Source organism: Puma concolor, chromosome B2 (assembly GCF_028749965.1).
Source record: "Puma concolor isolate L17-30 chromosome B2, mPumCon1.1.hap2, whole genome shotgun sequence".
NCBI classification, from domain to species: domain Eukaryota; kingdom Metazoa; phylum Chordata; class Mammalia; order Carnivora; family Felidae; genus Puma; species Puma concolor.
In genome coordinates, this window is record NC_141671.1 from 88,616,891 (window position 1) to 88,642,840 (window position 25,950).

The following is a 25,950-nucleotide window of genomic DNA, read 5'->3' on the forward strand; positions in this document are numbered from 1 at the left end:
ATATGTACATATTTTTAATGCTGATGAATTTTTATGAAAAACACAAACACATCCAGGTGAGAAATGAGCATAGGAACTAAATAAAAACTTCACAAGGAAAGATACCCAAATAGCCACACACACAACAAAACAGGTGCAGTCCCTCATTATTCACCAGGGAAATGCAAACAAACAAAACAAAACACAACAAAGGCAAATCTAACAGAATGGCTAAAATTAAAAAGACAGAAAACAATGACTACTGGTCACGACGAGGTGCAAATGGAACTCTCATTCATTGCTGTTGGGGGTGGAAATTGGTAACCGTCTGTGGAAAACTGGTATACCATTTATGGTAAATTTGCAGTTATGCCTGCTCTATAACCCAGCAATCCCACTCCTGAGTATACGCTGAACAGAAATGTTCACATTTCTGTACTACAAGTCAAGTACAAGTATATTCCTAATGGCACTATTTGAAATAGCCAAATATTAGAACAGACATGTCCATCAATTGTAGCACTGATTAAAAAAAAAAAGTAGCACTGACAAATGTGGTATATTCATATAATGAAATACTGTACAACCATGAAAATGAACAAGCTACTGCAACATACCACATGGATGAATCTCACAAATACAATACTGAGCAAAAGACATGGACACAAAAATGTATATACAGTATTACTCCATTTACATAAAATTCAAAAACAGGCAAAATGAATCTTTGGTGTTGGTATTACTGCTTACCTTTGGGGAAGAGTACAATCAATGACTGGGAAGGACCTTCTAGGAGGTTCTGGGGTTCCTAGGATGATGGACCATCTGTGGTGGTTATACACATGTATTCACTTTTTCAAATTTCACTGAGCTATGCCCTTGATTTGTACATCTTCCTGCTTATATGTAATATTTTTTAACTTTATTAAAAATAAATATATTACAAGTTTGTAGAAATTTTACTTCTCAGGATCCATTCTTAAATTTTTTTTAACGTTTATTCATTATTGAGAGACAGAGAGAGACACAGTGTGAGCAGGGGAGGGGCAGAGAGAGAGGGAGACACAGAATCTGAAGCAGGCTCCAGGTTCCAAACTGTCAGCACAGAGCCCGACGCAGGGCTCGAATCCACAAACCGCGAGATTATGACCTGAGCCAAAGTCAGACACTCAACCGACTGAGCCACCCAGGAGCCCCTCTCAGGATCCATTCTTAAGAAATATTTTTAAATACCCTTTAAAAGTTCAAGTAATTAAAGTATATATAAAATCTTCCAGACCTTGGGTTAGGCAAAGAATTCATAGATATGATACCAAAACAGCAAAACTCAAAAATTCTGCACTTCAGATAACATAATTAAGAAAACAAAAAGCCAAGAAACAGACTGAAAGTATATGCAAAACTCCTATCAAATAGAAGACCTGTACCCAGAATGTGCAAAGAACCCTCATAACTTAATAATATTCAAATCCATTTGAGAAAGGAACAAAAGAGATGAATAGACAAATCAACAAAGTAGATATACAAATACCTAGTAAGTGTGTGAAAAGATGTTCAACATCACTGTCATTAGGGAAATGTATATTAAAAATGCACTGAGGGGCACCTGGGTGGCTCAGTTGGTTGAACATTCAACTTCGGCTCAGGTCATGATCTCACGGTTTGTGAGTTCGAGCCGCGTCAGGCTCTGTGCTGACAGCTCAGAGCCTGGAGCCTGCTTTGGATTCTGTGTCTCCCTCTCTCTGTCCCTCCCCTGCTCATGCTCTGTCTCTCTCTGTCTAAAAAATAAATAAAACATTAAAAAAATTTTTTTTTAAATGCACTGAGGGGGCACCTGGGTGACTCAGTTGTTTAAGCGTCTGACTTCAGCTCAGAGCATGATCTCGCGGTTTGTGTATTCGAGCCCCCATTGGGCTCTGTGCTGACAGCTCAAAGTCTGGAGCCTGTTTCAGATTCTGTGTCTCCCTCTCTCTCTGCCCCTCCCCTGCTCACACTCTGTGTCTCAAAAATAAATAAATATCAAAAAAAAACCTCACTGAAATATTTCACATCCACTAGAATGACTATAATAAATGACAGACAATAACAAATGTTGGTAAGGATATGGAGAAATAGGAACCCTCATATACTGCTGGTAGGAATGTAAAATGGTGGAACCATTTTGGTAAACAATTTGGTAGTTTCTCAAGTAGTCCAACATAAAACTCCCATACAACTCAGCAATTCCATTCCTAGGTATCAACCCAAGAGAAAGGAAATGTGTGTTCAGACACAGACTTGCATGTGAACATTCACAGTGGCATTATTCTTAATAGCACAAAGCTGGAAACAGCCTAAATGTCCATCAGCTGAAGAATGGATGGACAAAATGTATATATCCCTACAATGGAATACTGTTCAGCAATGAATAGGAATAAAGTACAGATATTGCTATGTTGTTAAGGATGAGCCTCAAAATATACTAAGGTAAGCAAAAGAAATCAGTCACAAGAAACCACATAATACATAATTTCAATCATATAAATTATTCAGAAGAGTCAATTACTTGTATAGAGAAAGAAAGTAGATTAGCAGTTGCCTGGGATTAAGGATGGGAGGGGAGATTAACTGTAAATGAGTGTGAGGGATCTTACCTGGGGTTAGAAAATGTTCAAAAATCAATTATGGTGATGGTTGTACCACTTGGCAAAATTACTGAACACCACTGAACTATGCATCTGAAATGGCTGAATTTTATGAAATGTTAAATATATCTCAATAAAGCTGCTGGGATGCCGGGGTGGCTCAGTCGGTTAGGTGTCCGACTTCAGCACAGGTCATGATCTCATGTTTCGTGAGTTTGAGCCCCGCATCAGGCTTGTGCTGACAGCTTGGAGCCTGGAGCCTGCTTCATATTCTGTGTCTCCCCCTTTCTCTCTTTCTCTCTCTCTCAAAAATAAGCAAACATTTAAAAAAAATAAAACTGTTAAAAAATTTCATGTACATGATAGCAAGAAAATAAAGCCAACCTATTCAGATTAAGGAAACAGTTTGAGCTAATTATGTGCTTTATATCATAGAATGCTATACAGCCATTAAAACTATTTCTGAAGAATATTTAATGACATAAGAAAATATTATGCAAACATGTTGAGTGAAGGAAACAGACAAAGCTGTTTATACAGTATGCTCTTGCTACGTTTTTTTTTTTTTTTTAATTCTTAAAAGGGACTGGAAGGAAACACATCAAAATATCAATACATGTTTCTAACCAGTAAGTTTCTTAGCAATACTTTTTCTTTGTATTTTCTGTATTTTTATGTATTTTCCAAATCTTGCCAAATGAGATTTCCTACATTCAAGAAAAAATTCTGCTTAAACATTTTCACATAACGGTTATTTTCAATGATCATATTTCTTTTAAAAAAAAAACTCTATTCCATAGGAAAGACATTACGGAAGCAAAATAAGCATCCTTCTATCTCATGATGCCTACTGGCCATAGCTAAAACATAATACAATATTTGAAAATTTAGAAACTGGTGACCAGAGGAATTAATCAAGTGTACCATCCTATTCCATTATTATGCAAGAAATGTACTCCCATTGATCCTTAAAGGGTATAACAGATTTATGAGAATAGAATTTGTTATCCCCAAAACCATAAATTTTAAATATGATCATTTATCTAGTCACTACTTTTTAAAGTACCCCATATTTCCTCCAATTATTTACCTACTAAAAAAATTAAAAAATTAAAGAACACACACACACACACAAGCAAAAAAACAAAAAACCAGTGCCTACTTTTTCATATTAATCTCTATATCACCATTCTGGTTCCCAGAAACATTCCCTGGGAATCAATGCAATTTAAAGCAAAAAAAAAAAAAAGCCTAAAACAACAACAAATAAACAAACCCTGCCTATTTTTATTATCATGCTAACTCAAGAGTTTTTAATTTTTTTTTAACATTTATTCATTTTTGAGAGACACAATGTGTGTAGGGGAGTGGCAGAGAGAGAGGGAGACACAGAATCCAAAACAGGCTCCAGGCTCTGAGCTGTCAACATAGAACCTGACACGGGACTCGAACTCACAGACCCCGAGATCATGACATGAGCTGAAGTCGGGATGCTTAACTGACTGAGCCACCCAGGCACCTCAAGAGTTTTTTCTTTTAATCCCACTTTAGCATCATCTGAATTTCTGGGTACAACTCAGCTATACTCCACTCTTTGAACCTGTTCTCTTAAAATACTGTTTTAATGTTTATTTATTTTTGAGAGAGACAGACAGACCATGAGCAGGGAAGGGGCAGAGACAGAGGGAGACACAGAATCCAAAGCAGGCTCCAGGCTCTAAGCTGTCAGCACAGAGGCACCCAGGTGCCCCTAAACCTGTTCTCTTAAGTAACGCTCTACGCATCCTATCTGCATGAGAATTAGAATTAATTTTTCATTAATAGACACAAAGTTAGCACGATGAGAGTTTGTTTCCAAAGCCTTCAAATAAATTTATCTAATCAAAACTGATGTTTTCTACTATCGTACTGGTATTTCTTCTCCACTGCCTCTTACTGCAAATGATTTGGCTTGTCCTTTGGAAGGAATAAAAAGTCAGGGCCACCATAAGTGTCCAACTGAGCAACTTCCATACTCTTCCTCCAGATGCCCACCATGTTCACCTTAGCAGTGAACCTGGTTCACTTATAGTACTTGGTTGCTATTTACAAACTGTGTGTCACAGGGCAGATTACCTCATCTCTTGGTTCCTCAGAAAAATGGAGATCACGATAATACACCTTAGTTCACGAAGCTGTTGTAAGCGTTACATTAAGACAGAAAATGTAAAGTACTGACGCATTATCGGTGCTCAATAAATACAAGCTAGCAGTTCAATTCAGGCCAGAAAAGAAAACCATGTCCTCTACAACGCCAGCACTGCAGTGACATTTGGGATGCTACTCCATTACCCTTGCAAATGACAGTTTTCTCTTACTCACCCCAAACTGAACTTAAATCTGTTTCTCACTTCAAGATTCTGCACTATGATTTTGACATACCTCTGTTTCTCTCCCTCTGACCTTCTCCACTCCAGCATCTGCCCCCTTTATTCAGAACGGTGACTTTTAATAGTCTTTTTTCAGAACAAAAGAGACACATACAGCTTCTCTTGTTCTTTCGTTGCTTCAAACATGATGGAAGTCTATATATTCCTTCCTAGACCTTTCAGAAACAGTCCACTACAACCATGCCCATTTTATTCCCCCATCTCTAAGCGCAACTGAAGTATAGCCTATTTCTTTTTCATAACAACATGATTTGTGACTGTGACTATGACTGCCCCTGAGAGCTCAAGCCAAATCAGTTCAACACAAATGTCTAGGGCATCAACCATGTGCCAGGTCCTGTACTAGATTCAATATGACATGCTACCTGTCTACTAAAAATAAGTGGGGACAAATATGTTTAGGTCGTAGTCTCTTTCTTCCTACAAATCTGGACAATGTCACTGCCTAAGATGGTTCAAACATGATCTCTTGATATAAGACAGTTTATGAGACTCCCTACCCCACCTCTTTACTACCTCACCTCACCTCACCTGCAACAACTAAACATATGTTCTCTTACGGTATCATAGAAATTTCACAGAATGTAGAATCAGAAGACCTTAATGATATCACAAGAGATCTCAAATAATCTCTTGATTATATATGTATAGTGGTCAACTATATCTTTTCTTTTTTTAAAGAAGGCTGCTCAAATCACTGGCCCCTTGATCCTGTCATATGGAAATTAATTAATTACCATAGCAAATTCCAATAACGAACATACAGGAAAATATGCAATTACTAAGCTAGAAGATAACACAGGATTAACAGCACCAAATTAAAGATCATTCTGTTGTTAGTATGCCATTTCAAAATAAGATTGCTGTAGAGCAGTGTTGACTCATCCTCAGAAATAATGGCAAATCTGTTTGACCTTGATTCACTGCCATGATCAAAATAATTCTGGTTAACTTGGGAAGATTCTGAAAAATCTAAAGGTCATACTTAAAATACTTAGAGTCAAAAATCTATGAAGACTTTAATTTTAGTATTCAAAGGAGCCACCAGACAAAGACGAACAAAATGTCAATAGAGTCATTCCATGTCAACTGAAATTACCTTCACTTGCATATTTTGCCCTGATGCGCAGTCTTCCACCATGCTACCCATGCATTTTAAACATCTTATTTTTAAGTAATCTCTACACCCAACGCAGGGCTCAAACCCACAACCCCAAAATCAAGAGTTGTATATTCCACCGACAGCCAGCCAGGTAGCCCACTACCCATGTATTTTATATAAATCTTTGACATATAATTTTCAATTTGACTTATAAATTTCTTTAAATCAATTTCCTTCTTTCCTTTAACAAATAATTATTAAGCACCTGCTCTAAACCAGCTTCTAAGCATAGCATACAATGGAGAACAAAACAGATCTCCTGATCTTACATAACCCAAGTCTTAGTGTGGTGACTCATTGTGATGGACAGGGACACAGGGTGCCTGGTTTAAATGTTATTTCTAGGTGTGTCTGTGATGGTGTTTCTGGATAATATTAGCATCTGAATTGGTAGAGTAAAGAGACTACTCTCCCCAGTGTGGTTGAGCATTATCCAATCTATGCAAAGCCTAAACAAAACAAAAAGGCAGAGGAAGGGGGATGTTGCACTCTGCCTGACTGTGCTGAAACACCAACCTGCTTTCTACCCTCAACTGATACTTATATCACTGGCCCTAACTTCCCTGGGTCTCCAAGCTTGCAGATGGCAGATCATAGGACATCTCTGCCTATAGAATCATATGAGCCAATTCCTCATAATAAATCACATGTATCTCCTACTGTCTGTTTCCCTGGAGAACCCTGACTTATACCAAGCACGCACAAACATAAAATAAACAACCAAAGGATTCTGTGTGCTGTGAAGGAAAACTCAGGACTCTCAAAGAGAAGAAAACAGAGAAAACATCATTTCTCATCTATATGCATAGACTTGCCATAGTCTCTAAATCTCATGCTCTGTATTAGTATGCTACTATCTACAATAATGAGCCCAAAAGTACTAGGCTAAAGACCAGTATAATTTGGTTTTAAAGTTATAGTTTATGTTGTATTCAGTTTTATTTTTGGTGGGTGAGGTAGGAGAAAATAGGTCATAGACAGTTAAAAATTAAAATAAAATAAAATAAAATAAAATAAAATAAAATAAAATAAAATAAAATAAAAAATACAATACAAATAAATAAATGAAGACTAAATGTGGGAATCTTTCATTGCAAGAATAAATAAAACTTTATGAAATGCACATGGTCCTAAAAAAAGTTTTCTAAAAACAAATTTTTGACAAATCATTTTTAATTCATAAAAATGGTTCTTGAAACCTCAGTAAGTGAAGGATTCCATTAATGTTACCCTAAAGCAGAATGCATGCATAAAAATAATTATCTCCTCTAACCTAACCTTATTTCCACTTCTGTTATTTCTAAATTTAAATTTTCAGTCAGGTTTGCTGTACTTCCAACAATGGGAAAGGATCATTCTAAGTAAAAAGTGTTCCACAACTGGCATTCTAAATTCAAAGTACTGCATATCACCTCCCAACCCCACCCTGCTCTCCCCTCCTACACCACAAATCATGCCTCAGCAAACAAATCTTTTAAAGAAAATCTGCAATATTCATTTTGAACCTTTAGAATTAAAGAAAAACAAAATCAAGGTGATGAAATAGTTGCATTCTAAACACCAAAGAACAATTCCTCATCATGCACCACAAAATCACAGGGAGAAAGGATTTGGGTTGAGGTTGTGGTGTTTGTTCATTAGTGGGCTACCCACTGACTTTACCAGTGATGCTGCTAGTGATGCTCTAGTACTCTGCTCAAAGATCAAAGCATCAGTAAAAGCCTTACAAGTTTACAAAGTGCCCATGCAACTGACATACGGCTGGTAAGACCAAGTGCCCATAGGGACTTCACTAGCCAAATGTCAACTGCACACGCAGTAGTCGAAATTGCAATTCCTAGATTGCCTCTTACACAAAAAAAGGGAGGATGGAGAGCACTAAATGTTGCTGTACAAATGTCATCGCTTATACTTACGTGGGGTTTTTCCAATTGTATTATAGTTTATTCACGTCCACTTCTCATTTGATTTCCCCTATAGCAGATACAGCGTTATAAAGGAGTGATTCCAGAAAGTGGTGTGTGTGTGTGTGTGTGTGTGTGTGTGTGTGTGTGTGTGTGTGTGAGATCTATATTCAATAAGGGCAAGAACCACTGCACCAAAAGGGCCCAAATGTAGTTTGCCTAATGGTTGATTAAACAAATGTAAAAATTCTTCTTATATGCAGAATACATATTATGCTGGAATTGAGTAGAATGCGCAGAATTTAACATAGATTCTAGAAGGGACAGCATTCAGTGAAATGATCAATCCAAGTCTCAAGTTTATATTAGATAAACAGAAAACTCCCCTTCGACAGGGCCACACACTAAATGGATGCTTTATGTAATGTGGGTTTTCATATAAGTGTTCTGTCTATTCATTACAAAAAATTACCAGAAAGATCTTTTCCTGGAATTTTATTACAATTTAGAATCTAGATATGAACAAAGACCTTAGCAGAATAAGATTCTAACATTCAAGCTTCAGAAATCATTTCCATACTGGTGCCTTGCTATGCAAGATGAGGAAAATTAATAGGATAAAAAATGGACTTTAAAACTCAAAATGCAAAAGAAAAATTATTTCATAAAAAGAGCAGAGAAAATAGTAAAAGCTAAGTTTATGACATGGGTAATTAGCACCTGATGAATGGAATAATTATCCAAAGGTATTCAAGTTAATTACTTAGGCCTTTTTTTTTTTTTGGCTTCATTTTATCACTGTATCTAAGTTTTTATAGCTAATCCACAGTAACTGAGCATGGAGAAATAAATTCTGACGTTCTTAAACTCCTTCTATTTTAACTGTTCATCACAACCAAGGCTGTACCCACGCATCTAACCTACGTAGGGTTAAAGGGAAAAAAATGAGTATGTTATAACAAAAGAGAAAACTATACGCTTCTTAAAATATTTACCAAGATGTAACCATTTGAAATAATCATAGAATAATTACTCCTTTTCAGAAGTGAGCCCCCCAGAAGAACCCTGCCGCTTGCCATCTTTCACTTGCTGCTTTTGAGAGCATAAATAAGGGCAATGCAGACCATGGATAGCTTTTAAACTTTCCCTACTACCATTTTAAAGGCAGAAATCTGAAGCAACAGAAAGCTAAATGTGACTGGCAGTGTTTTTCAAGTTCAAAGATGTAACAAGGTGTAACCAAATAATTGAAAAAATAAGATGCCTGCACTAACTCCCTAAAGAACAAAACCAAGACTAAATACTAAGGGAAGGTAAACAAGATGAAGTTTATGGCTTAGGAAGAGAAAGTGCTAATATCAATATTTCAAATTTATCAGCAGAGGAAAATAAACTATAAAATTAGAGTTAAAACGGGAAAAAATAAGAGGCTTGCCATCATATGCTGACATATTAGTGTCTGCTTTTTCTTTTCAAAAGCAAACACCCTATAGTTAGTAGCTAAGGTTTGCATATTAATCTGAAAAACAAAGATATCCTATTTTGGACATGTCTACAATCTCAGAAACAAAGCAGTTTCTTCAGTACAGTCAGATTTAAATTGAATTTTGAGTTGGGATTATAGCATTATAATATTTGTCAGAAAACCCCAACAGCAACCAAGCTTCAAAGGCCTACATTTGCTGTATGTTTGAAATGAATAAAAAATTCCTCCATGCCAAAAGGGCAAAGAAAAAGAAAACTGTAGGTCTTGAGTCTGGTGCTAGATGGATGGTTTCCCCAAAGGATTTGTAACTACCAATTAGTACTGAGATTTCTTTTTTAATTAAAAAATAAATAAAATAAAACCTTCAAGGAGAAATCGGATTTAAAATGTGTCCAGGTCAAGAGAGTGCCCAAGCTAGTCGCAGAAGCAAAATACATTTCCCCTCTGGAGGAACCCACCTTCAACCCAGGCCTGATACAAGTACCACAGATAAAATTCCAAAGAAAATGAGCAGCTCATAGTCAAAAATCATAACCTTAAAATGATAAAAGCAACATTAGTGATAAAGAAGCTGGGAGTGGGGGTTGGGGGGGCAGACAGAAACCGACCCACCAAATGACTTCAGTTATAGATGTTATTAGAATATAAAATAAAAAATTATTGATATTATGAGTAGGAGATAAGCAAATATGAAAAAGAATCAAATAAGGTTCTAGAAATACAAATAACCAATATTAAAAACAAAATCAGCAAAGTGAAATATTAGACATAGCTGAAATGAATTAGTAAACTGCAAATAGAAACATTAGTTTTCCCAAATGTAATCAAGACATTAAAGGGGTAAGAAACAAGGAAGATAATACAGAAGGCCTAACAAGCATGCAGTTAAGGTTCCAAAAGGAGATCTTTAAATTAATAGAGAGGAAATATTCACAAGATAAGAAACAGAACTTTTCAGAATTCCTAAAGATGCTAGTTCCCAAATGTAATCTGTCTAATGCCAAGCAGACTTTTAATTCATATCCAGAAATATCAGACTGAAAATTCAGAAACAAGAGAGAGCAAGTAGGAGAATATCTTTAAGAAGAAAGAGAATACCTGAGTATCTTTAAAAGATCTTAGATGGTACTAGAGGGGAAGACAGATTTCCCTACAAAGGAAAAAAATTCACTTGACTGCTTAATTCTCAATAGCAACAGTACAATTCTGAAGACAATGAAAGTATATTTCTTGATGCGCACAAAGAAAATAACTGCCAAATTCAAATTCAATACCACAGAGTCTTTCCAGAACCAAGGTGGAATAAAAGGATTATCACACAAAAATCTGTCTCTTTCTTCTCTCACACACACACCCTCAATAAAGGAAAAGAAAAGCATATACTTCAGGCAGAAAAAAAGTGATCCCACATAGAAGGTCTGACATCCAGGAAGGAATGGTAAGGACAGATACAAATACATGGTTTAACACCTTTATGTTAACAACAATTAACATTTAACTTAAAAGAGAAAAAAAAATAGGCTAGAACTAAAATAACTCATCAGCAAAAACACATAAGTTGGAAATGAGTATCATTAAGAGTTAAAAAATTCTAAGGAATTTGCATGTTTTTAAAAGAAGAATGAGGGCCCCTGGGTGGCTCAGTCAGTTAAATGTCTGACTCTTGATCCTGGCTCAGGTCGTGATGTCACGTTCATGAGTTCAAGGCTCACATCAGGCTCTGCACTATCAGTGTGGAGCCTGCTTGGGATTCTCTCTCTCTCCCTCCCTGTCTCTCTCTCTCTCTCTCTCTCTCTCCCCCCCCCCCCCCACCCACATTCTCTCCCCCACTCACTCTCTCGCTTTCTAAAAATAAATAATAAACTTTAGAAAAAAGAAAACAGAAGAAAAGGAGAATGTATTAGTCTGCTAGGACTAACATAAAATACCACAGACTGGTGGTTTAAACAACAGAAATTTACTTTCTAATAGTTCTAGAACCTAAAAGTCCAAGATCAAGGTGATTATCAGTGTTGGTTTCTGGTGAGACCTCTCATCCTGGCTTACAGACAACCACCTTCTCACTTTGTCTTCACATGACCCTTCCACTGCGCATGTGCAGAAGGAAGAGAAAGATCTCTGGTGTCTCTTCCTCTTTTTTATATGAACACCAGTCTTAATTAGATTAGGGTCATACCCAATGTCTTCATTTAACCTTGTCTCCTTATAGGCCCCGTCTCCAAATAAAATCACATTGGGGGTGAAAGCTTCAGCATATGAATTCTGGGGGGACACAATTCAGTCCACAACTTTAGACAAGACATTAACTTTAGACAAGATTAATACAAGTATGCATAGAACTGTCTGGGTATCTACTAAAAAAGTAGATACTGACTATGTAGTAATCTCCCAACCCTCAAAATAAAAAGAATAGTAAAGAAAGTGGAAAATCAATCTATCTAAAAGAAAGCAACAAAGGAGAGTAGAAAGACACAGAAAAAGAACAGAAAATACATAAAAATATGAGAATAAATGAACCAGAATATACCAGTCTTTATTCTAAATATAAAAAGACTAAACTCTGAAGCAAAGATCCAGCTATATGCTATTTACAAAAGACACATCTAAAAACATTAGCTATGTCAAGTTGATCATAGAGAACCCTATATCATTTTATTAATATCAAAGAAAAAATATTAAGTCAAATAGAACTATTAGAGATTTTTTTTAATGTTTAGTATTTTGAAAGAGAGAGAGAGAGAGAGAGAGAGAGAGAGAGAGGGGGGAGGGGCAGAGAGAGAGGGAGAAAGAGAATCCCAAGCAGGCTCCACACTGTAAGCACAGAGCCTGACACAGGGCTGGAACTCACAAACCATGAAATCATGACCTGAGCTGAAATCATGAGCTGGAGGCTTAATCAACTGAGCCACCCAGGCATCCCAGCACTATTAGAGACTTAGAAGGTCATTACATATAATAAAAAGTTTAATTTACCATGACAATATTTAAAAGTCTGATTATAAAGCATCTAATATCAAACCTCAGAATGTATAAGCAAAGGTAAATAATCAAGATGAAATTGACAAATCCATTATTATAATTTCTCAGTAAGTGAATGATCAAGGAGACAAAACTGTCAATAAGTATAAATATTTAAACAACACAGTTGAAACTTTCATCTTATGGATACCCATGGACCCACATGCAACACTGCACCCAGGAACTGGAGAATACACATTATTTTCAAGTTACACGTGGAACATTTAAAAACAGAACATTTGGGCTAGCCCATGAAGCTTACATCAAAAAGCATCAAAGAACTACTATGATAGAAACCACATGCTCTGACCACATCACAAGTAGAGTAAAAATCAGCAGCAACAACAAAGTATATTTAGAAGCTAGAAATCACAGCAAACGGCACTATATGATAGCAAAAACACTACACAAAAATTTATTTTTAAAAATTTTTTTAATGTTTATTTATTTTTGAGAGAGGGAAAGAGACAGAGCATGAGTGGGGAGGGGCAGAGAGAAAGGGAGACACAGAATCCAAAGCAGCCTCCAGGATCAAGCTGTCAGCACAGAGCCTGACACGGGGCTGGAAGTCACCAGATGTGAGATCATGATCTGAGTCAAGTTGGATGCCTAACCAACTGAGCCACCCAGGCGCCCCCATAAAAATTTCTGATAAGCAGCTAATGTAGTGATTCAAGGGAAATTAACTATCCTCTAATAAGGCAAGATTCACAGTTAATGAGCTAAGTACCCAACCTAAGAAATTAGAATAGCAGAATAAACCTAAGAACACAGAAGAAAGACAATAAAAGAGCAAAAATGAAAGAGAAAACAAACATATGATAGAGATGACCAGCAAAGCCAAAAGCTGGTTCTTTGAACAGATTAAGAGAAATTATATACCTCAGGACTAAAGGAGGCTGAGAGAGAAATTAGCAAATCAGCATTTTTTTTTAAAAATGGGACATATCACAGATGCAGTGATAATTAAACAGATAAAAGAATATCAGGGAAACCTTATGCTAATACTTTACACTTCTGAAAACCTAGTTATAATGACAAATGTCCCTTAAAGTAGAATGGATAAATTGCAGAATTCATACAAAACACTAAACAAAAATGTAAACAAATGATAGCTATGAACATTGATAAATCTCAAAAACGTAACAGCAAACAAATAAGCAAGCATAAAAGTATAGATAATTAATATAATTCCTTCTACGAAAAGTCCAAAAATAACCAACACTAAAGAATATGCTGCTTTAGAGATAAAGCAAGCATTGACTTTAGGTGGAGAATGAGGAAACAGAGGGATTCTAGGTATATCACACTTTTTAATTCTGGTAGTAGGTCCATGGGTATTCAATTTTTTTAACTTATAAATATCCTTTATGCATTTTTATATGTACAATGTACTTCACAATAAATGTTCTTTTAAAAAATTACATAGTAAAATCAGTTTCAATAGCATATTCTGAACTTGACCACGTAAACAGTGAACATTCACATGGTCTCACGAAAACAATTTACCTATTCAATCTTTACCTACCTGTGACATTCCATGCCAAACAAAGATATGGTTCTTATTCTCTGAGATATTACAGAGGGGAATAATATTCACCTAAACAAAAAATTCATCCTGAAGTACATACCAAGGGAACAGAGAACCTCAGAGAAACGAGGAAAGCAAATTATTTCAGCGAAGAAAACAATGCCTGAAAAAATAACTGGCCCAGAAAATATGTTTGGTACATATGGGTTTACTTTCTCTTTCCTTTAACATCCAGGACCAAATCCTAAAAATGAAAAATATACATGAAAATGCAAACGTGACTCTGCCTTCATTAGGGTCATGTCTGATGGCTAACTGTCACTACGGTCATAAAAACAACGTTGAGAATTTCTCTACATTTAACCATCAGTCTACACATGACCTTTTCCTGGGTTGTACCCATTTTAGTATCTCATTTTTTCCCTAGAAGTGACTATGTTTCTGTGATGGCCAGAGTGATATTTATCTGGTTTCAAAAGGTAATTTCTGGTTAAGATGAGGTTTCAGGGGCACCTGGGTGGCTCAGTCAGTTAAGCATCTGATTTTGGCTCAGGTCATGATCTCACCATTCACGAGTTTGAGCCCCGCGTCGGGCTCTGGGATGACAGCTCAGAGCCTGGAGCCTGCTTGGGATTCTGTGTCTCCCTCTCTCTCTCTGCCTTCCTCCCAGTCTGTCTCTAAAATAAAACAAAAGCATTAAAAAATTTCAAGATGAGGTTTCAGATTATTGACAGAGAGAAAAATACGGATGAACATATAGGTAAAATATAGATATATAGACACACACATATACTCAGGACACTAAGAGTCCCAGAGTTGGCAGCAAAGGACAAAAAGCAGAATATTTTCAAATCTTAGAGATGACTACACAGGAAACAGTATCTACTCGTTCTACCATGCATCAGATTTGCGGGCAGGAGGTCAGACGGTAATACAGTAAGGAGGCTGAAAATGAAAATGGAGTGAACGGGGGTGGGGGGCAGAGAGAGAGGGAAAGAGAATCCCAAGCAGGCTGCACAGTGCCAGTGAGAGACCGACATGGGGCTGGAACTCACAGACTGTGAGATCATGACCTGAGCTGAAACCAAGAGCCGGACATTTAACTGACTGAGCCACCCATGTGCCCCAAAATATTAATAATTGTTATCTGTTGGGGTAATTTTCCTTTTTTTCTTTTCTTTTGATTTGGGGTTTTTTGATTTTGTCTGGATTTTCTACATGTTCTATGATGAACATGTGTCACTTTCATAAGGAAAAAATATCTATTATAGCATAAAGATAAAAAGTAAATATTTGACGGGCCCCTGGGTGGCTCAGTCAGTTAAGCCTCTGGCTTAGGTCATGACCTTGTTGTTCCTGAGTTCTAGCCCCTCACTGTCAGCACAAAGCCTGCTTGGGATTCTTTCTCCCTCTCTCCCAGCCCCTCCCCCACTCTCACTCATACTCTCTCTCTCAAAATAAACATTTTTTTTTAAAAAGAATAAATATTTGAAACTTTACAAAGCAACTATTTACAAAATATGGAAACAAAAATGAGAAGTTCCCAACATCATTAAACCTCTCTGTGGGAACAAATGTACCCAAAGCCTATCATGGAAAATGGGGGAAACTTTCAACCCAAACTCCTTTTATTAAAGAGCTCAATAATTCAAAAAAAGGAAACATGTTTGAAGAAATACTGAGTGGGAACTAGCTGAAAGAATTAAAGAACAGACCTTCTGCTACTGTCAGACAGTAAAACTTCAGAAGGCACTACTATTTGTGCAAACTTAATCAAAATGGAGCAGAAGGTGGCCTGCTTCACATACAGCCTAGAAGTAATGGCAAAAATAAGCTAAAATGATGAAAAGAACAGATTTTTATTACAAGTAAACACTTGTGGTTGTGTACAAAATGCAACATTTTTCCCTCTGGAAGACAATGGATGATCTGGCTGGAGTCGCCCCTTTCCACTCCACCTGCCTGTGAATCTGTATCCTCCGGAGATGATCTTAGATCAAAAACCCTGCAGCTGACACCCTCAGCCACTGTACTGAACACCTGACATGAATGTTAGTTAACTGATTCTTAAGTAACTTTCAGTTGAAACTCCTATTCTGATCCAACTTCAAGCATCTTTAAATGCCTGCGAATGTTCTTTCTCTAAAATTTATTTAAAAAAAAAAATAGGAAGAGGTGAAGGCATCTGCTTTCGAAAGGCAGCAGCTAGAATAAGGTATCACGTCCCTTCTTCAGCACCACATCCTCAAGGCAGAACTTTAGAATTTCTACATAAAAAATTTTTGCCTAAAATATTTTTTCAAGGCTTTAATGATATAGACAAGACTTAGTCAATTCAGAGAAAAGCTTGGGTCAAAAGCCTCAAATGGTATGTAAAAACTTACGGTTAAAATGACACATAAAATTACGCTGAAAATTACCTAAAAATTGATTAACATACATGCCAAGTGATTGGTTATTTGTACACTATCCAGCTGGGGATGTTTTTCAATCTAAATTGGGCCTGGGAGAATATAATTTCTTTAGAACTAGCACTCAAAGGAAATACTGATAATAATAGTGTTATTATTAATTTCAACATGGGACCACTAGATTACCCTCCTAACTGCAAATACACCTCTTCTGCCTAAGATCTGAGAGCTATTTTAAAATCCAACCTTCCCAACTTTTCCTTACATTTTTATTAAACATGAATGAGCTTTCCAGTATATGAAGCTACAGTTTCATGCTTGAATTTTCTGAATCTTCTGTCACAGACACAGAAATGGGAACAAATTACTTTTACCAATTCTGTCCGTATTTGCCAGCATAGAGGCTAAAAGGCACTTTATCCTATGTGTCGAAGTCAAAGACTGGAACAGCTCACTGTCAGCTTCAGAAACCATTTTTTACGAGCATGGCACACTGCCTCAAGCCAACTAAACACTAAAGCATGTTGGGCTGCCTAAACTGCAAATTATTTGGAATGTTCTCCATGTTTTGCGGTTGTGAAAGTACCTATTTTGTGGATCATCCAGTTAAAATTACGGCCACATTTGACCTTAAACAAAAAATTCCCAGGAAACCGAAACTATAATCGACCAAGATCCCAACATTTCTGAAAGACCATGATCTCAGACTCATGATCAAACATCTCAAATCTTATTTTTTAAAAGCCAAAGAGACACAACATAAACTCTGTGAAACACTTTAGTGTCTGTTTCAAGTAAACACTAAGAACTCACCCTAAAATACACCTCATACTTGCCAAAAAAATAAAATTGCCCCCTGTAACAAAGGGCATATGTGGCAAATATAAACACAAATATAAACATACATTTTTTAAAAACACCTAGAAAATAAAGCAAAAACCTGTCTAAAAGATTATTTCATTTCTAATTTTCATACACATATGCTGCAATGTAGCAGCTTCAGGTGTGGAATGTGAGGAAGAAATACTCCAAAGCTTGTAGTGATTAGAGCACTGGATCATAGCTATTATTTTCCCAAGCATTAATGGGTACCTGTCTCAAATCAAATACTTAGGACATTGTTTCACAACTTGGAGTGCCAAAACTTCCCAAGCTTTGCCTCGCATGCCTTTGAGATCTACTCTCTAAGTCTCAGGCCTATGGAGAATGCCCTGAAGGTCATTTTTGAAGTGTTAAAAAAGAAAACATATTGACAAGCCAATTTTTTCCTAGGGATTCTTCCACTGAAGATAAATTACTGAAGCATAAGAAATGCCTGGTTCAATCATCCACTGATGGGATAATTCAGTCCATTTTAATAAACATGTGGTTAAGATCATTGGCATATGGCTTCCTGGTCCAAGCTTTGTGCAAGAACAAGAACATGTGGGAAGATAGTATTTTTTAACTTAACTGATACTGATGAAATTGATGAAAATGCTGAAGAGATGACAAGGCTTAACAGGAAGTATTTTTAGCTTCTGATCTTTCATATCTGTGTTCCTGGTGCATGTATATTATCAAGTACCTGAACAGTTTTCCCTGTTTTAGATATACAGATATATAAATATGTAAGTATAGATAGATGTGGACTATTTAATTATATATATAAATTTGTGATATATATATAGTTTCAAAAAGAAGCATTGAGGGACACCTGGATCACTCAGTAGGTAGAGCATGCAATTCTTGATCTCAGGGTGGTGAGTTCAAGCCCCACGTTGGGTGTAGAGATTAATTTTTTTTTAAAAAAGCATCATTCATAAAACAATCTCTCACATCAAATAAACCATATATAAAATCTCAAAATTGTTAAATTTCCTAGAAAATTGTAAATTCTAGGAGCTAAGTCCCATTCACCTTGGAACCCCAAATTCTTAACGCAGTTCTCTCTTGTCTGGACTCAAGCAAACTTAAGGTAAAGTGGTAACTTCAGTTAGGATCTTAAGTATGTGACTTTTTATAAACAAATTTTTTCCCAAGAACATTCAGTTTGCTGTCAATTTTCAGAAAATGCTGGGATGGTGAGTTCTAAGTTTCAGTTCTGGTATACTTGAGAGCAAAGTAACAAAATTTTGCTCAGAGATAAAAATTTACATACCTAACAAGATGTTATAATATTAATGATTATCCTGTAACGATTTCCTTTCAAAACTTCACCACCGCAAATGTTTCCTATAATACTCCCTCTCTATTTTGGTAGTATTTTTTCACAAAGAGATTATCTGTAATGCATATAACTGAGAATTTAAATACTTATGACATTCTTTTCCTTAAACAAGCTCCCACATTCTATTTTAATTGTTTAAAATAATCTGGATGATGCAATCAATTATATCACTAAAACTTTGGCTATGCAACACTTCACAAAATGTAGGGACTTTTCATCAGCATCTTTGATTTGCAACTGACATCAGATGTACACAGTGTGAGAGAAGACAGAAAGAGGAGTAGACAGGTGTAGTAGAGACTTGAAGGTGTGAGAAAATGGGCTTCCTTCACCCACAGGACACATGAAAAAAGAAAACGTACCCATTTGTGTAATAAATGTACTCATATATTAGGTTTCATCAAATAATTACACGAATTACATACCTTATCCAGGGGTAAAATTGTCTGAAGTAATGTTGGATTATGCAAGAAACATCAGGGTTTGTTTTTGGTTTGGGGTTTTTTTTTTATGATTCTTAAAAATACTACCCTTAAAATTAGTTGGAGCCTTTTAATCTAACACATAATGAAAACCATATTCACCAATAAGCAAATAAATAAAGCGAAAATCCTATTTTAAAAAGGTACAGTTAAAACCTTGCCAAAAAAAAAAAAAAAAAATGCATACCTACTACGGGGGATACCTGTATTCCATAAGTGTCCAGACCAAATCTAAATATCTTACCAGAGACGAAAGGATCAATTTGAAATTTTGGGTCAGACCTACAGGGCATATCATAAAGATATATCTCTGGGGGGTTTTGTACTTGTCTGTGTATGTTCAGTACGTCAAGGATATTAGAGAGGAGAAGGAGAAGGAGAAGGAGAAGGAAAGAAAGAATGTTTCAAAAGGGGCGGGGAAGAGAGGACTAAAATCAGGGCGACGCTGAAAACCGGCCAGGGCTGAAAGACAGACACACAGCGCCGCAAGCTTACCCACATGTAAGAGGCAAGCTCTTAGAACTGTTAGAGCTCCCGGGGAGCTTCCGGACTTGGGCAAACGAGGTCCATTTCACGCCTAAAGAGAGACGAGAGCACAGTGTAAAAGTTCAAGAGGATTCCATCCCCTTCCTCTCACTCCTGGCACTTAGCTTCTGGAGGAGAAAGCCCCGCCGAGCAAAAGCTGGCGCTGGGGGCCAACCTGCAGCCGCCCAGTTTCCTAGAAGGCCCAACTGCTCCAGCGGGCAGGGGATGGCGCCAGGGGGCGCCGGGAGGCGAGGCAGGCGGCACCCAGGGAAACCGAGTCCCGGTCGGGCCCCCACCGTGCGGCGCGGGCTGCCGCAAAACCTTCCCGAAAACCCGAGCCTCTCCTGCACAACTTCGGTCTAAGCAAGCTGCTTCTCCGCCGCCACTCCGCCCGACAGCACCGCCTCCCCAGCGCCGCGGAGCGACGCGCTCCCGGCGGGTGGCTACCTGTCCGGGGGGCCGCGGACCCCAAGTCTCACCTCATACAAAGGGCTGCGCGCGGGCGCCTGCAGCAGAGCCCAGGGAGCATGGCCCCCTCCAGTCCCTCCCGGAACTTTCCTGACATAGCACTTCTCTCCGCTGCAGAAAACGACGCTTCGAGGCAGAGGAGGAGGAGGAAGAGGAGGAGGCGGTGTGGCGACCCAGGCGGCGGCGGCGGCGGCGGCGGGAGCTAGAGCAGAAAGTGAGGAGCATCGCGGGCGAGCGCCGCCGCCTCCCGATCTGCCGAGGGGTTCCCGCCCCCAGGGTAACCAAAGCTCCCTCTTAAAGGCGCCCGCCGCGTTTCAGGACGTGAGGGCTGGGGGAGGAGGGGAGAGGGGGCGGAGGCAAGTAAAGAGGGAGGGGGCAGGCGGCGACGCTGAGATTCTGGAGGCCGCCGTCCAGCCTACCCCAGGGCTGCTGCGCTCGCGGGTTTCCGGCCGCTCCTCCCGCTCCTCGCCGGGTCTGGTCGCCCCTTCGCCTGGGCAAAGGTAGGACAAGTGCTGGCACCCAGCACCCGAGCGCCGCTCCCGCCGCTGGCTTGCGCCCCACTTTTGCCCTGGAACGTAGCCCAGTCTCCTAACCGCCCCCATCCTTTTAGGGTCCTGCCTTCCTGACCCCCTCCGCAGCGCCGCTGTCGTCCGCGCCCCCAAAGCCCTTTGCGCCGCTGGCGACTGCCCAGTGGAATTGCGTTCCCTCACGTGTGTCAGGCATGTCCTCTCTATCTTCCACACAGTGGTGAGGGTCTCCCCGGGAGCGCTGAACACTGAAATAACCAAAGGCCAGGCCAGTAGGGTCCCCTAGACTGACCTCTGAAAGTGTCACTGGCAAATGGCATGGGAAATTTACCAAATGTCCTGCTTTGTCCTATGCTTTGTTCTCTTCCAATGGCCAATTGCCAGATGGCCTCCAACTGGATTACTAGAACAGTTGACTTTCATCAACAGAGATTAGTTGTAAAGATCCCCAAACTCAGAAAGGCCCCCCTGAAAAGATACCACCTTAAGACCTAAATGACGCTGGGAAATATTACTTTCAAGTGACAAGTGATACTATTTTTCCAACTATCATCAACATTTGTGATCACTGCCGAGACCACAGTGGGGTATGCGCAGTGTGGAGTTGCCCCAGAGACACACAGCATCAGCAGCCATCAGCCTTAGGAACAGACCATGGTAACAGTGGGTGTGGGCAGCAGAGAGCTTCTTTTTCTACCTCATGCCTCCAGCTCTTGCTTCTTAGTACCTTGGGGCCTCAGGATAGGGTGTCATTTGTATCCTGGTACCCTGCACAGTGTCCTCTGGCTGACCTGGAGATGGGCCCTCAATTCAAGGTGAAGATCCAGCCTGGGCTACAAAGAACTCCCCCGACCCCCGCCAGGGGACGGACTCAGAGGGAGTGGTAGTTTCTCCATGCACACAAAAGCACCAGCATCAAGGAGCCTGAGACTGGACCTCAGTTCTTCCTCTCCTGCCACCTGCAGCTGCATAACAAGCACATGCTGACTTGTGGAGGAAGAGGACAAGGAGACAATGTGCAAAAGATTGGAGCAACTTCTTTTATAATGTGGAGCAGAAATATGCCTTGGGCTCTCTAGAAGCAGGAGACTGTGGTCGTTGAGCCATGGTCCTTGATCATGACCTGAGCCAAAATCAAGAGTCAGAGATTTAACAGATTGTACCACCCAGGTGCCCCAGGAGATATCTTCCTATTATGATAAACTCCCATATAGTCAGGATAATTGGATGTAATAAACACCCAACTCAAAGTGACTTAAGAAAACCTACAGTGGAAGAGGTTGGAATGTATTGGCTCACATGCTTAAAAAGCCAAGAGTAGATCTGGGGGTGTAAAAAAAAAAAAAAAGGAGAAGAATGGGGCGCCTGGGTGGCGCAGTCGGTTAAGCGTCCGACTTCAGCCAGGTCACGATCTCGCGGTCTGTGAGTTCGAGCCCCGCGTCGGGCTCTGGGCTGATGGCTCGGAGCCTGGGGCCTGTTTCTGATTCTGTGTCTCCCTCTCTCTCTGCCCCTCCCCCGTTCATGCTCTGTCTCTCTCTGTCCCAAAAATAAATAAACGTTGGAAAAAAAAAAAAAAATTTTTAAAAAAAAAAAGGAGAAGAAGAAGAGGAGGAGGAAGAAGGAGAAGAAATTGTTTTTTAAATCTTTTTTTTTCTCCAGATGCTCAAAGAATGTTAGGACTCCATTTCTCTCCATATTGTGGCTGTGCTTTCATTGAACTAGTTTTGTTTTCTCTAATAAGGGCCTAGACTGACAGCCCCAGCATTAATTTCTCCTCCAACCTCCTTAGCAACTGATCCCACTAGCAAGGAATAAGTCTTATTGGACTAACTTGGGTCCTACACTCATCTCTGAACTAAGCATTATAACTGTGGGTTTGAACATACCCTGCAGATTGGGGTCACTTGACTGTCTGAAAAAGATCAAGGGAGCTTTAGTGTCCACCCCCCCCACACACACACACACACGTAAATCACATGAACTGAGTGGGAGAGAGGAGGTTTCCCAAAGGAAAATTTGTTTTGCCAACAAAGAGAAAATGAATGTTGAGTAGATAAAGACCGTAGATGACCCACTCCCCACAGCCCCCCATTTCACACACACACACACCCCCTCACCCTCGCACACACTCACAGCCCCTTAGGGACTGACTAGCTCTCTGTGTCTTCTGCCAATAGCCTCAGGACCAGAAGAATGCTGATGGTCATGGGTTGTAAGTAATTGAATCAGTTATCCACATCCTTTGACCTCAGAAGCCCTGGGAAAGTGCTCAGTGATGTTTAACAACCACTTGCAAACAAATGGTGTCTAGGACGTAATTGTATTCAATCATTTTTTTTCCTATCCGCATGCCCCCACCCCCCCATTCCTTGTTAAACTTTATGTTATTATATAATCAATTCAACTTGATAAGGGCCCATGGAAATTTCTTATTACCTATACAGTATGTTCATTCAACTTGAAAAAGAAATGTGGCCTGTGAATAATCACATTTCAGTATCCAAGTGACACAGGGCCCAACTTCATTTCAAACTCCAATAAGTTCTTCTTTATCTGCTCAGAGATAGCACAGAGGAGTTTATATTTCGCCTACCAAAAAATGCCAGTTTCAGCTTTTTTTCTTCCCACCAAGAACTTTTCTTGCGGTTGCTCATAAAAACGTTTTATATTTTCTTCCTTCATCTCTCTATTTTATGAAGTTTGTACGTATCGTAGAAAGATAGTCTTAAAAACCTGGAAGAGGCTTTAGAATTAACCTAAAACATCCCAGTTTATTTCATAGATAAAGAAATAAAAGCTAAGAGACTGACCTAAGGTCATGCAGCTGTTTTTAGCATCTGTGACATGTCCAGCTCTGCTACACATTTCAAATAATATAGATACAAAAGTACACAACATAGTCACTGTCCTTAGAGAGTTAAATTCAGCCAAGGAGACATTAACCATCTAAGAAGACAAATTCAGAGAATCACAGTATATCATACAATTTAGGATTTAAAAAAAAATGTGTGATGAGCTCAGTGTGTTAACTATAAGCATTGAAATAAGAGACACATAAGCTGGAGTAGTCTGGGAAATGCTTTTTAGCCAGGAACCACCTTGACAGCCTCTAAAAAATACATAGAAAAAAAATGGGCTTCCTATGTGAGAAAACAAACAAAATGAGAAGTCAGTGATGAAGTAAAGATCTTGCCATGTGTTTGGAACAGAAAGAAAATACTTAATAAAGATTAAGTATTTAGTATTAGTATTAAAGATTTAGTATTAGTATTAAAACACTAAATAAGATTGAGTATTGTTGTTAAACTTATGTTTTATTATGTTATGTGTTCTCAGCTATAATGTAAATTTTTTTATCTTACTTTGGACTATGTTCAAAAAAAGTTCAAAAGCCCCTAGTTCAGAAGCCAGACAGAGTGGATATGAAACTCTGCTTTGTAGCAGGACATTGATCAAATAACATCTCTCCAGGCATTGGTTTCTTTATGTGCAAGAGATTTTCGGCACTGGCCTTTGTACAGAGTAAGACTATATATGGTACCTCTTATTTGCTGGCTGAATTGGAGATGATTTCACATTAGAATCACCTGAAGAACTTTTTCAAAATCCCAGTACCTGGGACCCACCCTTAGAGAATCAGACATAATTCTAGGATAAGAGTCTGCACATCAGAGTTTCAAAGCTCCCAGGTACAGTCATCTCTGCAAGCCCCTGGGCTGGACCCATAGCAAAATACATCTAGCACCTGAGGAGCCTGGTGAAACACTGCCTATTTCTTCAGTAGGCACATTGATCTTCATGATTTATGTCTCTGTTTCTTTTGCCAAGCAATAGATAGCATGCTAGGTCATCAGCAGAATTCTAACTACTTTTGGCTCTGAAAATCTTCAACTGTGGTGCAAACTGCTTGTGGTTTATCTCAGTCAGTAGCACAGCATGGATCCTGAGTCATAATCTCTTATGCATCTCTCCAAGTATACAATTTATGGTCAGTTAGCAGTATACAGTAGTTTCTGGAGGTGCTAAAAAGCAGTAAAATACCACCAAAAAATCCCTAAGGAAGAGGAAAAGGGCTAGAAGCAAATGGCATTGGAAATCCATAAGCTAAATAATTAACAAATGACTCATTAAATTCAGCTATTTTCATCCTGACTTTTAATGATACAGTTTCTAAATATACTAATTACTGATGTACTTTTTGTAATCTTACATTTAGGAATCCCTCAGTGTTTATATCTTATACATTTTTCCCCTATACAGTCAGTCCCCTCTGTGTATGAAGTGGGAGGATCTTTCTTCAAATACAAAGTGTCCAAGAGACTCAGAACCAGTTATTCTGCCTAGTTATGTTGTCTGTGTAAAGCTTGACTTTTTTTGTATTTGGTTGGGCAAAGATAATGAACATAGAATACTTTTGAATCTCTCCAAAGAGACAGAGCAACTGAATAAAAATCTTAAAACCTAAAATTTTAACAATTAGACCTTATATGCAACATGATATGACAAAAAAAGGACCCGGAACCACTACCGGGTCTTCTTGCCTAAGAAATGGAAGCTGAATCTAATCAAGCCTCTGGAACTAATAAGAAATATAGGAGACCGAGGATCGAGTTTGAAAACCACCTCAAGGAAGGAATCAGTCAAATCCAGAATGGCAAACATTCAATAGAAAAAATGACCTCGTTTCACTACCAAATCAATGGCACGAAGAAACAGGGGCCTTTAAAGAAGAAAAGAGATTTAAAAATCATAATCATGAAATGTAATGTGTGGACTTTGTGTCCTTTTTTGAACAAACCACCTGTGAAAAGAACCATGAGACTATCAGGAAAATCAGATTATAGACTAAGTATTAGATAGTGTAAATAAGTTACTGTTGATTTTCTTAGATGTGGTAATGACAGAAGAGTTGTATATAAAACAAAAATTTCATCAGAGGTGCATACTGAAGAATTTTAAAATCCTGCTCAAAAAAACAGAAGGAGTAATAGGTGGAAAAATGACTATAATTTTTATAACTGGGAGATGATACATGGAGGTTTATTATCCTTTACTTCTGTTATTGTCTATGCTTGGAAAGTTCCCTAATAAAGTTTGTGTAAAAAAAAAAAATTAACAACTTTCTCTTTGATGTTGAGTTAACCTTTTATTAAAATCCTTCTCTTGATTTTGCTAATCAGACAATGACAAATATA

General features: G+C 38.5%; 1 protein-coding gene and 1 long non-coding RNA gene across 6 annotated transcripts in view; one reads left to right on the forward strand and one right to left on the reverse strand.

The window, feature by feature from the left end:
• The window catches only part of GPR63 (G protein-coupled receptor 63), a 52,183-nt gene extending 31,620 nt beyond the window's left edge, over positions 1-20,563 (reverse strand). The window contains exons 1-3 of one of the 4 annotated variants that reach the window (XM_086707444.1): positions 20,240-20,563; positions 19,735-19,812; positions 14,700-14,810 (exon numbers count right to left, since the gene is read on the reverse strand). The gene's annotated coding sequence lies outside the window, so the exon portion shown is untranslated. Of the gene's footprint in view, positions 1-14,699; positions 14,811-19,730; positions 19,813-20,239 lie in introns of all 4 variants that reach the window. The other 3 variants (XM_086707442.1, XM_086707446.1, XM_086707445.1) reach the window with 3 other exon arrangements.
• A 44-nt stretch (positions 20,564-20,607) lies between these two features.
• LOC147581100 (uncharacterized) overlaps positions 20,608-25,950 on the forward strand; it is a 55,330-nt gene continuing 49,987 nt past the window's right edge. For both annotated transcript variants that reach the window (XR_015251409.1, XR_015251410.1), the window contains exon 1: positions 20,608-20,728. This is a non-coding gene — a long non-coding RNA (uncharacterized LOC147581100). The remainder of the gene's footprint in view (positions 20,729-25,950) is intronic.